At 35.3% G+C, this 15263-nt stretch overlaps 1 non-coding gene across 1 annotated transcript; it reads left to right on the forward strand.

Annotated features, from left to right (window-relative positions):
• The first annotated feature begins 8212 nt into the window (after window positions 1-8212).
• On the forward strand, window positions 8213-8285 carry Trnad-auc (transfer RNA aspartic acid (anticodon AUC)). The gene has a single exon. It is a non-coding gene; the product is annotated as a tRNA-Asp (tRNA).
• The last annotated feature ends 6978 nt before the right edge of the window (window positions 8286-15263 follow it).

Genomic DNA, 15263 nt, shown 5'->3' on the forward strand with positions numbered 1-15263 from the left:
ATCAAGAAAATCAGAAGGACCTAAAAGACGCGGAGAGTAAGCTGTGACTAACCTGTGAAAAGAACCAAGAGAAGATGGTGTCCTAGATTCCAAATAAAGAAGATTTCTCACAATGCTGGGAGCAATTCTGTCAAATGCTGTGGAAAGAATATAGGATGGGGAAGTTTAGACAGCTAATAGGAATTTTGGGAGAGTGGAGCCATAAGTGAAAGGAAATAGGGAAAATAACAGAGTATCGGGTAGGGTAGGAGTATGTTTTTAAGATGAAAATTGTCCTAGCAATAACATCATGGTCTTAACAGGGTCAATGATCAGAGGATGATGAGCATATGAGCTGAGTCAAAGAGGATTATGAACATAATGTTGGGAATGTATTCTGCAACAGGGAGAATCTAGTCTTTGAAATCTAAGAAGATAAATGAAGTCTTGATATGAAAACAAGGTTTTATATATATATATATATATATATATATATATATATATAGTTGCAGGTGAACACAATATCTTTATATTGTTTATTTATTTTTATGTGGTGCTAAGGATTGAACCCAGTGTCTGACACATGCAAGGCAAGCTTTCTACCCCTGAGCCACAGCCACAGCCCCTAAAAAGAAGTTTTTAAAGAAAAAACATTTGAGGAGAATGACACGATAACGTGTTTAACAACAATAAAAATAAAGTTAAGAAAATACATGTTTATATAATCATTTGTAATTTGTAAGGTCTTTCCTATGCATTATCTTCTTACGTTCTTACAACTTCCTTGTGATGTTAAGTGGTGGTAACCACATTTGATAGAGGAGTGAACTGGTTGAAGTGATTTGGACAAGACCTAGGAAGCTAGTAAGCCATAACATGAAAATGTTTAAAGAAAAGCAGTTTTGAGTTGTAGCACGTAGGTCATTAGGAGAGAATAATAAATAGAAAAAGGAAAAGAGAACGTCATAATCCAAATAGAGTATATTAAAGTCCAATAAAGACAGTGGGTGCCAAAATGAACAGGGTGTGTTTATGCATATATGTGTGCAAGTGCATGCACTTATTTTTATAGTCTCAGGCCATGGTATATTACTGGAGTGTGATTTTGCATCATCACCATCACAATAATACACTCCCTTTCATATCTACATTTTGTTCCAAACTCCTTTAATATGTATTACTTCATTTTATAGTTGTATCTAAAATGAACTGTAGATCACTGATATTTTATAGATGAGAGAATCCAATTTTCACAATGTACAACTTGACCAAAATTATGAGACTAGAATATAAATGAAAAGTTACTCAAAATTCAAATTTATAACTCTAGACCCAACCTAATGTGTTTTTTGTTTTTTGTTTGTTTTTTTAATGAAGAAAATAGAAGAAGGAGGAAAAGAAGAATTAAAGTAGACTGGAGAGGTCCAGAAGCATTTCACAATAATGAGTCTGGGATCATATTTACCAATTAGGTCAAATTATTATTGGAAATAATATCCTCAAGTAGCAACTAGATGTGGGAAACTCAACTGCTCCTAAGTAGATCTATCCCAGAGAGCATTCCTGGATTTTAGATCTATATATCCACTGTACTTGAAATGCACTGTAGCATCTTGAAATCAGCATGCCCTAAACTCCCTTCCCAATCATGCTTATCTTTTTGGATTCCCCATTGGGATAAATGTTAATCCAACAGAATCTGACACAGAAATTTTAGAGTTATCCCCAGCTCTCCTTTCCTTACTCTGTGTATCTAATCAATTATGAACATCTATCAAATGTATACCTCCATTTCTCTTGTCTGAATCCTCGTTGCTACTCTTTATTTATAAAATCTTTCTTTCTTGCTTCCTTTCTGCAGTTTCCTCCAATTTGTTCTCCTTGCTGCTGGTCTTTTTATACTACAGTAAAATCTCCACATTGATATATTTGTAATTCTAAATTGAAAATAATATCATATCACTCCCTCAAACTTTTCAGAATTTTTTTTATAATCTACAGTTCAAGTTCAAATCCATCACACAAAATACACAAACTTGTCATCTTACTGCTATCTACACTTCATCTCCTTTCAATTCATGTAAACATTGCATAATGTTCAAATCAGGTTAAACATATTATCTCCTCATTTATCATTTTTTTGTGGTAAAAAAATTCAAAAGTCTTTCTTCTAGTTTTTGAAATTTATAGTACATTTTTGTTATCTATAGTTGCCCTACCGTGCAAAAATAGCACACCAGAATTTCTTACTCTTATGTAACTCCAACTTGGTACCCATTGATCAACTTTCCCAAACTTCTGCTCTCCCCAGCCTCTTACAACCACCATTCTATTCTCAACTTCTATGAGATCAACTTTTTAAAAGTCTGCCTATGGGTGAGATTGTGTGGTATTTGGCTTTCTGTGCCTGGCTTATTTCACTTAACATAATCATCTTCAATTCCACTCGTATTGCTTCAAATGAAAAGATTTCATTCTTTTTATGAATACTATTCCACTGTATATATACACCACCTTTTCTTTATCTATTCATCAGATGATGTTTAGATTTTTTCCATTTCTTGGCTATTGCAAACAGTGCTGTAATAATCATGGGAGCACAGGTGTCTCTTTAACATACTGATTTCATTTCATTTGATATACGTACCCAGCGGTGGGATTGTAGTTCTACTTGCAATTTTTTTGAGACACCCTAAGCTGTCTTCCATAAGGTTTGTACTAATTTACATTCTCACCTACAATGTACAAGAGTTCCCTTTTTCTCCACCCATTCTCATCGGTACTTGCTATCTTTAATCTTTTTGATGAAAGCCATTTTTACCAGAGTATAGTAATATCTTATTGTGGTTTTGATTTGTAGTTCTCTGATGATTAGGTGGTTTTTAAAAAATATATACCTGTTGGCCTTTTTTATATCTTCTTTTGAGAAATGCCTATTTAGGTTTATTACTCACTTAAAATTTTTCCTTTTTGGCATTGAGTTTTTGTAATTCCTTATATGTTGCAGATGTCAACCATTGTCAAGATATAATCCCATTTGCTTAAATATAGCAACTTTTAAAATGTTCTGTTGGGTTTGCAGTTATTGTTTTTTCTTTACCATGTTATTAAACTCCTTGAGTATAAAGGTTCTCTTATATGTCTTTGTATCTCCAGTAGGCTTGGCACACTGTATGTCCTAAATAACTAACTGATAAAGAATGGAAAATGATATATTAACAGAATGCAATGCCTGAAGAACTGAAACTCAGAAGAATGAGATCAACCCAACTTACAGCATAAATCTGGATATCTTTCTTTTGCTTTCAAACCTTGGTTTTCCTATCTTTAAAATCATGCCTCTTGACTAAATACTCTCAGAGGCCCCTTCAGCTCTCCAATGTTCCAAGCATGTCTGTTTGAAATTGGGTTATGTTAATGTAGTTCTATTTTTTCTGCAAAGTCCCAAAGCATGCCGAATCCTCTAGCTACCTGAGAAAGTCAAATGTTTTCCAAACAGTGAACAATTTATTTCCTAAACATTGGCTGAAACACTTCAATCTTTTATAAAAAGAAATCTTCCAGTAATATAAACATAATTGATTAAACCTAGAGATTGAGGTTTTGGAAAATATGAACAGCTCTCTCATCTCCTTTGGAAGATGAGTATGATTTTGAGAGGTTTCATCTGAAGTCAGCTTGTACATGAAAATCCCACTTTGGATGTAAATGGCACTCATGCTTGGATTCCTTCTACTTAATCTCTAAAGTCCTTTGCTAAGTTCAAAAGTATTTAGCAAAATAAAGATTTTTGACAAAATCTGTGTTTCTCTAATAGCATTTGGAACTAAAAAAAGCCTTCTTGCTTATGGAATATTCATTATTGGCCATTTGGGGTGCATGTGCAAGCCACAGAAATTCTCCACTGATTATAGCCTCTCTCCGATTTGTTATAGAGTTGTTCTGGAAGGAGTTGAATTTGGTCAAATTGGAGCCAAGGTACAGCAGCCTTATTCTGGAAACACACATGGTTCCTGGATATCATGTTATGCTGCAGTATGGCTGAGTTGGGGGATATCATGTGAGACATTTGGAATACAAGAAGATATTTTTAAACTACTATTTAGTCATAGTCAATATATAAGAAAAACTGACATTACGAGACACTGAACATGATAACCCTGTGGATTCCACAACTCTAATTACATGTGTCTGTGAGACACAAGCAACTAAGTCTCAGAATCAAGTCACTGATGATGAATGGCAGAAATTCATCTTACAGTGGATGTAATTCCAATTATTGCCTGCTAAACATAACCTTTGGTCGCCAGAATGTCTGCAGCTGGTGTTTAGATGTGGTTCATGTCGTAATTAATACAAAAGCAATTTAGAACTTGCTGTAATCCAGTTATTTCTAAATGGTAGCTTTTAAAAGGAAAGTTTAAGTTAAAAACATCCTAAAGACCTCAATTTATGTGTGTAAAATTTGTATTTCATTTGTTTTAAAACAAGGATAGGTTTCAGTACAAATCCCCTTTATACACACATAAGAAGTTGGGGAGTTGATGAGTCTGTTTTTCTAGGAGGTATCGTTTATACTGGCACAAGGTAATAATTTGGCACAATGTTAAAAGAAGTTGTTTGGTGAGCAGTTTGAACTATAAAAACCCTATGTAATTTAAAGTAATAAATGACTATTTGGATAGGTTCTTTCAGTGGTTAAGAAGCAATGTGTAAATTTGGATAAAGCAATGCTCATTTCCTCATTTTGGATGCTAACATTTGTTAACATTTCCCTGCCCTGGAGTTGAAATGAGTAGTTTCAATTATAAAATGTTAAGCAGAAAGGATCCAAGCATGAGTGCCATTTACACCTGAATTGGGATTTTCATATACAAGTGTAAATATGCTTTACCCCAAAGCACTTGTGTATATTCCTAAGGAAAGTTAATGCACTGACAGCATAGAACTATAAAGGGGTATATATCTTATTTCCAAGAGACTATTGGAACATCTTCCTAAGTAAATAAGAGTATTTTCTTCCCCTTTTGTTCCACAGTGACTTTGCCAAGGCATTGTGTTTATGAGTATTAGCATGAAGGTAGCCACTGTAACAAAGAGGCCTCCTACCCAATTCAATTCGTTAAGATCTGACAGTGTGGATGATGAGCATGAAAAGAGAAATGTAAATAAGACACAACTGTTTGGGTTTTTGCTTGTGAGAGAGAGGAAAATCAATGATGAGTTCAAAAAGAGCAAGTTTCCCAGGAAGCAAAAATGGAATTGTTCACTGTATAGGTTAACTTTGCAAGAGAAACAGATGAGTTCTTGCAAGCTGAAGGTTCCCAAGAGCCACAACGTGTTCTGCTCAGATGGGAAAATGAGAGGAAACACGGGTCAGCCACTTGAACCTGTTTCCTGTTTTCTTTCTCCTTGCAAAATGTTCACTCTTCTTTCTTCCTCAGCTTCTCCCTTCTTTCTACTTGCTTTCTTGCTCTTTAATAGTTATTGCTCTTCTGCCCATTTTCCAGTTTCATCCATACCTATTTGTCTCAGGCACTGTTCTATACAATGCATAAATAACTAAATTAAAATTTTAAACTCCACGGACTTATATTCTATGATGTCACAAACTTTTGCTGAAAATGAGAAGGCATGAAATATATCTTCACCAACTACAGCCCACCAGCTTATTACATTCAAACTCAAGATTGTGATTATTTATAAATACACATAAATAAACCATTATTAAATAATTTCTGTCTTACATATTTAAAATTAGAAGTGTTACCTACAAAAGAAATTTCTCCAGGTTTGTACTGTTATGAATAAGATAGTTTGCCTGACATTGTAGAATATTCTATAAGCACTGATAGACAAAAATAGCATTGCATGTGAGTGTCTCTGGGTCATTTCCCAGAAAATCCTTGACAACAACCAACATGATACTGAGTTGGATGCCTTTCATCAATATTCTTATAGCTCCTTGTGCATTGCTATTTTGTGACACATAGCACTGATGACAGATTTGGTATGAAAAATAGTCTCCTTATATTAGTAAATCTAAACATTCCCCTATTATCAATATCTATTATCAATGTGTTGCACCCATATGTCACATAGCTAATGAAATTCTTTCTCCATCATTTTGGGGCATGCTTACTCTTACAGTTTGAATGTGAAATGCCCCCTGCAAAATTCATGTTTTAAAAGCATGATATTCAATTTGGCAAGGTTCAGAGGTGAGACTTTTATGCAAAAATTGAAGCTTTGACCTCATCAGTATATTAATGCATTTTCTGGATTCACCCACTGATAGATGAACTACTGGATGGTAACTGTGGACAGGCGGGGCATGGCTGAGAACTATAGCTGTCCTTGAGTCTTTTCTGTCTTTCTCCCTGCTTCCTGGCTGCCTTGAGATGAGCAGCTTTCCTCCATCATTCCTTTCCTCCACGATGTTCTGCGTCACCTTGGGCTCAGAGCAATGAAGTTGGCCAACCATGGATTGTGATCTCTAAAGCCATCTGCCAAAATAAACTGTTCAGTTCTCTAAGTTGTTCTTGTCACGTATTTTGCTCACAGTGATGAAACCCTAACTAGAACACCACTATATCCAGAATCCCAAATATCTATGAGTTTTATGGGATGATTTAACATCCCCTCAAATTCATATGTTAAAGTTCTCATCTCCAGTATCTCAGCATTGAGGCTGTATTTGGAGATAAGATCTTTAAAGAGGTAATTAAATTAAAATGAGACTATCAATGTGAACTTCAATCCAGTATGATTGGTGTCTTTATAGGAAGTAGAGATTAGTACACATGTCCAGGCACAAAGGAAAGACCATGTGAAGTCGGCCATCTGAAAGCTGAGGAGACAGACCTGAAGGACACTAACCCAAGCAGCACCTTGATCTTGGACTTAATCGGTGGAACTGAGAAAATAAATTCCTGACATACTTGCTCCAAAGTCTGCCTTATTTTGTGTGGCAGCAGCATAGCAAGTTAATATAACATTGTATGTTTCCCAAAACGCGGGAAGAAGTATTTGACCCTCTAATATATCATGATCACAAATACATCACACCAAGGGTAGATCTTGTGACACTTTCTTTAAATATCGAAACTCTGCTACCATGTGGCAGCCCCAAGCCAAAGGTTTTCCAGCTCTTGGCTCTTGAGATTCACCAACATCTTTAATCTTCTCAACTAGATGCAATATTTTTTTCTTAGATATGAGTCCTTTAAAGATGATTTTCCTCTCTCTCTCTTATAAACCTTAATCATCTCTTCAGTGGATTTTACTTCTACAAAACTTAAAGGCTTGGATTTTAAATGCTTCTTTTTTTCTACTAAAGTACCTGCCAGAATCATGGCATTACCATGCTCGATTATCCACATAAGAGTAGAAATATGAGAGGTGAGAAGATTGTAAAAATTATAAAAAACAAACACCAATCAATTACTCCGGAATTATTCTATTCAGAAATTGATATGGCAAAAATCTTGAGGCCTAAGTAAACTGGACTTATTCAAGAGAGAACAAAAATATCACTGCAGCTAGAGTGAGGCAACAAGAGCAGGAGCAGGGCAATCGACACAGTATTGCTACCGATGCTCCGAGAGATGATGGTGGCTTGAGGTGGATGAGAGGTGAGGCAGGGTGGTATGCCACAGTTCAGAGATACTGTAGGGATCAGGTAGTCATCATCATGAATCTTCACTCTCTTTATCGGATAAAGAATGAGAAAGGATAAAAGCCTAGCACTTTGACTTCTGGATTATACTTCCCAGGAGATAAGATGGTGGCAGGACCACTGAAATAGTGCTGCAAATGTCATTAAATCATCTGAATTTTATTATCATCAGAGTTTGGGTGACCATTTACCTTCTCACCAGGGCTTCATCTCCTATCATAGCTGTTACATTAAAAGGAGTGCTGTTACATTAAAAAAAAAAAAAAAAGGAGAAAGAGAAACAGAAAGAAAAGAAAAAGAAATTACGACATTGCAAAACTTCTTTATATTGGCAGGGTCTTTGATTTTCCTTCATCCTTCAGCCTGATTTCTAGCCCTGGTTTTGACTGTTAGACTCTGACTTGGACCATGACCCATATCTGAAATGACCTCCTATGCTACCTAGATTCCATTTCTGATCCTTCTGTTAAACTTTTGCTAGTTTGTCCACTAATTACTTTACCGTCTTTAAGCATCCTGTGATCCCAATTCACATTTAATAGTCCACTATGGGGCTGGGGTTGTGGCTCAGTGGTAGAGCACTTGCCTATCATGCAAGAGGCACTGGGTTCGATTCTCAGAACCACATATAAATAATTAAATAAAATAATGGTCCATCAAAGTCTAATAAAAATAATTAAAAAATAGTCCACTATGACTGTTACTTTTTAAATGGTATTGTCCCTAATATATAGGACTTCTTTTTCATTTCATAGATAAAATGTAAGCATCTTTTCCTTATTCTCCTATCTTCTATGGCTCACTTTTAGGGATTTTTGCTTTGGAAATTTCCTTCTCAGACATGGTGATGCTCTCTCACCAAAGGGATAAAGTGGGAGACAATCTTCTTTCTCTTTTTACCCATGGTTCTCTGAGCCTAGACCTGCAGATTGGTTGATGACACTTGGTTTGTGAAATTGACAATATAATGAGACTAAAGCATTTATAGAATTAGATGATAGATATACAGATAAATAGAATGATTGTCATTTGTATAGTACTTACGTATAATAAAAATACCATATATTTTAGGAATAAACATCTAGCTAGAAAAAATAAAATACATGGAAATATTAAACATTTTCAGAAAACTCATTATCTCTAGGAAGAGAAATATAATACAAAGTGGACTTTATTTTCTCAAGTTGAATGATGTTTATATACTTATTCTTTATTTTATTCTTTATCTTTGGTATATTTTTCTCATAATTACAAAAAAATTTTTGAAGGAAAATGTGAAAAGGGACATTAAACAAAGGTTGAGCAATTCAAGTTCTCTATTGGACATTGTAATTGACCTACTAATATACATTTGCCTCTGCCTCATTGCATATCAGTCATTTGTCTTTGGAAATGACTCCATCTCAGAATGGGCCTAATATGTCTGCTTCAACCAGGGTAACTCTTCTCCTTACCAGTGAGTGACTGAGTAATAGATATAAGTAATTCTGCATATGGCACTGTTTATTGTTGATTCCGAAAAGATACATAATATAGGTTGGCTCAATCAAAGGAAAGATTTGGGGATCTTTTGTTTGTTTATTCATTGTTTCCTGCAAGATATGGAGGAAAGAAGCTCTCTAATACCAAGCAAACATGGATTATGAAATAGTTCTTATGCTACTGGTGCCATCATAAAAGCATTAGATATAGAAGGAAATTCCACACTCCAAGTAGCCAGGCAGAGAAATTGATTGAAACTAGGTTCTTGAAGACTGTTGAACTGATGGATCACGAACTAATCCCTGCCTCTGAACTTCCAATTCTTTGAGCCAATAGATTTCTCTATTTTTCAGCCATTATTTTTTGGTTATGTTCAGCTAATGGCATTCCAAAGAGTAAAAATAAATATGTAGCATCAAAATTGAACTCTTGTTAAGCTTGTCATGGATTCAAGATTGACAAGTTTTGAGTCAACTGTGTAATAATCTCTTGAGTAATTTCTTTGTTTTTATAGGTCACCATTGTTATTTAACAGAAAGAAGTAGATAAGGAAAAATAATTCTGTCTTTAAAGAATCACAAGAATGTAATGTGTATCAGAGAGCTTATCCTAAGTCTATATTGTGTCCAAGACTGGATGTTCAGATCCAGTCTTGTGTACAGATAGGACAACTCTGATAGAAAACTAGAGATTTGGATTCTTATGGTGAGAACATTAGAACCAAAAGAAAACTAGGGGTTAGGATGTCTTCTAAACAATTGCATTTTAGAGAATACATGAGACAGATACCAAAACGAAACCATTAGTCATTGAAATTATGTTACATAGTAGTAGAATGGTAACCTCTGTGGTGGATGACAGTCATGCATTTCCAAGATTTCCCTTCAGTGAAGGACTGGCTGTCCCACTTCCTGTGAGTACAAGTAGACCCTGAGCTGTCAGCTCCATCGAGAATTGCTTTAGCTATGCAGAGCCACCTCCTCCGAAGTTGTGTTCATTTCTGGGACAACCTACATCCAAAGACCAGTTTGTATGATTTGCCCATCGCAACTCAACTCAGGATAAGTCTGAAGGACTGCTCCAGAGCTACCCATTGGGTCAGGTGATTCTATCAGTGAGTCCATATCACAGCTTAGCTTCCTCTTCTGCACAATATTGCTTCCTTTATTTCCATTCTACAGGAATGAATCCAACATCACTTCTTCATAAGTATCCCAGAAACTGCATCTCAGAATCTATTTCCAACCTCCATCATGTGTTATGTGGGAATCCAACCTCCAAGTGTTATTGTTTTTTTTTTTTTTTTTCAAGTCTGGGTCTTGGATGTATGTCTGATTCCTGAAGAGAGAGAGGATGTAACTCAAAACTGATTACCAGACCCAATAATATATTGGCACTCAAATAATGTTATATTAAAAACTAAAAGCTTAACCCAACAGAGAAAATACCCTTCAATTTTGGATTTTAGAACCATAGCATGGATGCTCTCAGAACAGTAGCAGTGTCCACTCTGCCTTGTGAAATGTCTGCCAATGACCAGGAATTCTCATGCTTAGTTGAGTAACTTAATAGCTACATGATAAAAACAAAGCTCTGATGATATGTGAGTAAACCAGTGATCCAAAACCTGGCTGGACATCAGATCCCCTGGAGACTTTCTCAAAAATACAAGTCCCTCAGCCCCATTCAAGGATTTTTGAATCAAAATTATCTAAATTTGGGCTTGGAAATGTAATTTTTAAAAACATCCCAGATGATTTTAATAATGATGGGTTTAGGAATCACTGGAATACAATACATGTAGGAGATCTCTTCCAGAGGTCATTGGAAGGCACTTGTCAGTATTTAAACAAGAGGGCTCAGTGTCAATAGAATGGTTGGCATATTTGTATGCTGAGAAAGCATGATATGTCAGAGAAGAAAACTGTTTGGATCTGGGAATCAGGAAAATTCAGATTCAGTTTGGGCTCATTACTTGTTGGCTCCATGTCCCTGGACAAAGCATATAAATTCTTATTGTTTTGGTTTCTGTACCTGTAAAATGTAGGCAGGAGTACCTTGGTTATTGGGTTGCAGTGGGAATTAATTTGTATGTCCTTAGCATGCCTATCACCGTATCTGGCATCCTAGTAGGGAATAAATTAATATTTAGCAAAAAAATAAATAAATAAAAGATGTAGAAAGTAAAGCTTAGTAACAACTACAGTGTCTTCCTCCTCTGATGCAAATTTCTACAAGAATATTTGGAAGGCAGTAGTCCCCTTAGAATTGTTATAAGTGTTTTCTTGCTTCTTTGGGGGCTTTAACTTAGGCTAAAATTGCTTTATGGTCATAAGATAATTCTCTAGTGGTATAAAGTTCTCTATTAATGGGAGTAGTTCTGTATGTAGGTCATTGGCCTTGCCTTGAGCAAAATTCTGTTAGGGATTTGGATGAAAATATAGAAGGAAGGCTGATCAAATCTGCAAATGACAGGAGCAGGGAGGGGGAGCAAATGAATGATTTATCTAAGAAGATTGCACAAGACCTTGTGTATTATCTCAGTAGGCCAAAGGGGATATAATGCAAGACAACTGGCATCAGAGTAAAACCCAGCATTGATATCCAATATATTTTTTTTTCAAATAAAGGATGTAGGGGACTTATAATAGATACTGTGGAAGTCTCCTAAGAATTTTAACTCACAAGAGCAGATTTTCTCTTACTTATTTTGTGCTCACATAGAATAACATTCTTAGGTCGATAATAACACTAAGAACATTTAACTACATTATTTGTTTAGAACCTATCTCTGCTCTAGTCCATGTATTCAGTATAAAATATAGACTACATTTTGCTCATTATTAAACATCCAACATTAACAGATGACCTGGCATAGAGTGTATGCTTACTGAATATTTATTATATGAATGGAAATAAGTATGAATGAGAAACTCAAAATCAGGGTCTGAAAAATATGGATGTCTAAGGAAGGGTGAGGATCAAAACATATCTCCTCATTAACTAATGTCAATAAGGCTACCACACAAAGAATTAATTTTGCCTGCATAACAGTTTTGCAAGTATAATGTGATAAAGTAACATTTCCTGTACTTCACTTGCAAGATGCTGTGAAAAATAATAAATGTTGGAAATAAGGCAAGGCTTCCTGTGTTCAGAAATGGTCAATAATTTCTTAATGTTTTAACACTTCAAAATTCACAATGTATTGTACTAAGTTGAAGGCTTTGAGAAGTTCTGTTACAAATGGACCTACATAACTTTGTTTATTTGCTGTTGTTGATGGATTAATTTAACCATGAAATAATTTTGTATGAGAGATACATCTATCGTGCACTTGGGGACTGCTACTGGAGTAGACGCTCTGGACTAGGAGTCAAGGTCTCTGACTTCTAGCCCTCACTCATCATTTCTGACCTCATGTTCTTGGACATGAGGCCTGAGCGTTCCTTTCTGAAAAATCAGTTATTGGTCCTGAATTTCCTGTCATCTTCTTTAGTTATGCCTTATGATCCATGGGATTGGGAGCAGGCACCAGCAGTATTGTAAGTATGTTAGAATGGGGAACATTATTACTTCACCCCAATACCCAATTCTCCTTTCCCACTATAATTTGCGGCACTTTGGGGGCCATTCAGTTCTAATGAACTCAGACCAATGGATAATGAAATAGACTAAGGTGCTTCCAGGCTGAGACAGTGAAAACCTCTGCATTATTCTCCAGTCTCTCTTTCCCCTGTTCCAGCAAACAGGGAGAAAGTCTCACAATGAGATGGAGGAGCCACAAATCCAGGGTAGCATGGATTGCGAAATCACTGCTTTGGCAGCTGCCCTAGAGAGCTACCTGGACTTTCACCAGATTTTGCATTAGTGAGAAATAATTTAAGGTGTTGAATCACTCAGGTCTTGGAGTTGTTTGTTACCAGAGCATTAATTTAGTCTCTCCTGACTAATAAAGTAAGAAAAATAATGTAAAAAGCATGCAATCTCATTTTTAGTGATCTTCTGAACCAATGTTTTATAAGCCTTTAGGTTCTTGCAATTAAAAGATCATCATAAATGAAAAATATTAATCCTTTGACTTCAAATAATGTTATTTAGGTCACTATTTTAAATGCCAAATTTCAGCAAGAAAATCATAATACCATGCTTTGAGACTTACACTCCTGACTTCCAAAGAGTTCAGATTGCTTTCACACATGTTATTCCATTTATGCTCCTTTAGTCCAGGGTTGTAGAGAAAGAAAGATGCTGTGTTTATTTTACTAAAAGGAAGATGTAATGATTAGAGAATGCAGGTGATTTTTTTTTTGAGTCCCCAGAAGGAACAAATTTTATAATCATGTTTCCACCTCACCTGTTTCAAGGCTGTTCGTACCCATTCATTGATTTTTGGATGGCTCTGTTGCTTTGTGAAGTCTCCTTTTCAAATTCCCATAGCAAATTCCCTGGCCCTCTCTGCTGGCATGTTTTGTTTGTTTAAAATTTTCATTTTAACAATCTTCATGGGTTTCCTACAATGAGAGGAATAATATGTTTGGCAATGAAATGAGTCAGAAGCTGAGAAACTGAAGAGAAAGACATACAAAGGAAAGGTCACCTCTTACCCTGCCAGGAGTTCACAGTCAAGTGAGTTGAAGGGGGTAGACAGAAGCAAGGAACACAAATGAAGAACCTAACAGGCCGAACATGGAACTCATCAACCTACAGGTGTTAGGCAGGTTCATCCCGCAGAACTGTGTTGTAGATCGTGAGACACTACTTTTTTAGAAATATATTTTATTTGTTCTAATTAGTCATACATGATAGTAGAATGCAGTTTTGACATATCATAAATAAATGGAGTTTAACTTCTCATTCATCTGATTGTATGTGATATAGAGTTACACAGCTCATGTAATCATGTGTGCACATAAAGTAATAATGTATGATTCATTCTATTATCATTCCTACCCTCATCCCGCCTCCCTTCCTTTCACTCCCCTTTGTCTAGTCCAAATACCTTTATTCTCCCCCACTTATTGAAAATTAGCATCTCATATCAGAGAAAATATTCAGCCTTTTGTGCTTTGGGATCAGCTTATTTTGCTTAACATAATATTCTCCAATTCCATCCATTTATGAGAAGATGCCCTAATTTCATTCTTTTTTAAGGCTGAGTAATATTTCATTGTATATATGGACCACAGTTTCTTTATCAATTCATCTATTAAAGGACATTTAGGTTGGTTCCATATTTTAGCTCTTGGAGACACTGCTTTCATACATGGTGGCCAAAGCCTGATTAGCGGTAGAAATCCCAGGATGAAAGCTAATAGAATAGTGGATTTTTTTATATTGTGCCTTACCTAATGGATGTCACATAATAATTAATTAATTAAGAAAAAAAGAAGATGCAGGGAAGAAATAGTGCATTCTATTTTTCATTAACCACCCTAAACCTATAGATAGAAGATAGATAGATACATATATATATATATATATATATATATATATATATATATATATATATGTATATATCTTTACACATTTACCCAGTAGGAAATAGGAACATAGATATTCTAGGGATGTTAGAATAAAATATAATGCTGGTGATAATGAGTGATGCTGTAGAATATAATGCTACTCTGAGATGTAAGAGGCTACAAATACTGGTCATATCCCTCTTGTAAATAGCTCTAATTTGGAAAGTTCAAGCAAGTAATTTATATTATCTTTCCCTGAAGAAGATAACTGTAATTAAGGAGATTTTATTAATAGATAATCAGAAAAAATAGATGAAATGATAACACAAGATGATTCATCATCTATTCTAAAACATCTCTGTTCCTTGTGTTTATTTCATATCAAATGTTATCACTTAGTTCAAGGCAACACTGCCTCTTATTTGAGCTACTACAAATATTATACCATTCTCCTCTTTTCCTGTTCTAATATTTCTTGAATACTTTCTAGCCTCAGAGCTAAGGACATATGTAAATTCCATTATTTGATTTTCATACTATCTATAGAATAAAGTCTTAGCATTTGAGTGTGTTCACATTCTGGGCTCAGAGTTATTTTCCAGCTTAAACTGTACCTATAGACCTGGAAATGATCAATTAAAGCAAACTCTAGAAGATAA

The sequence above is a fragment of the Callospermophilus lateralis genome, chromosome 2 (genome assembly GCF_048772815.1).
Source record: "Callospermophilus lateralis isolate mCalLat2 chromosome 2, mCalLat2.hap1, whole genome shotgun sequence".
Lineage (NCBI taxonomy): Eukaryota > Metazoa > Chordata > Mammalia > Rodentia > Sciuridae > Callospermophilus > Callospermophilus lateralis.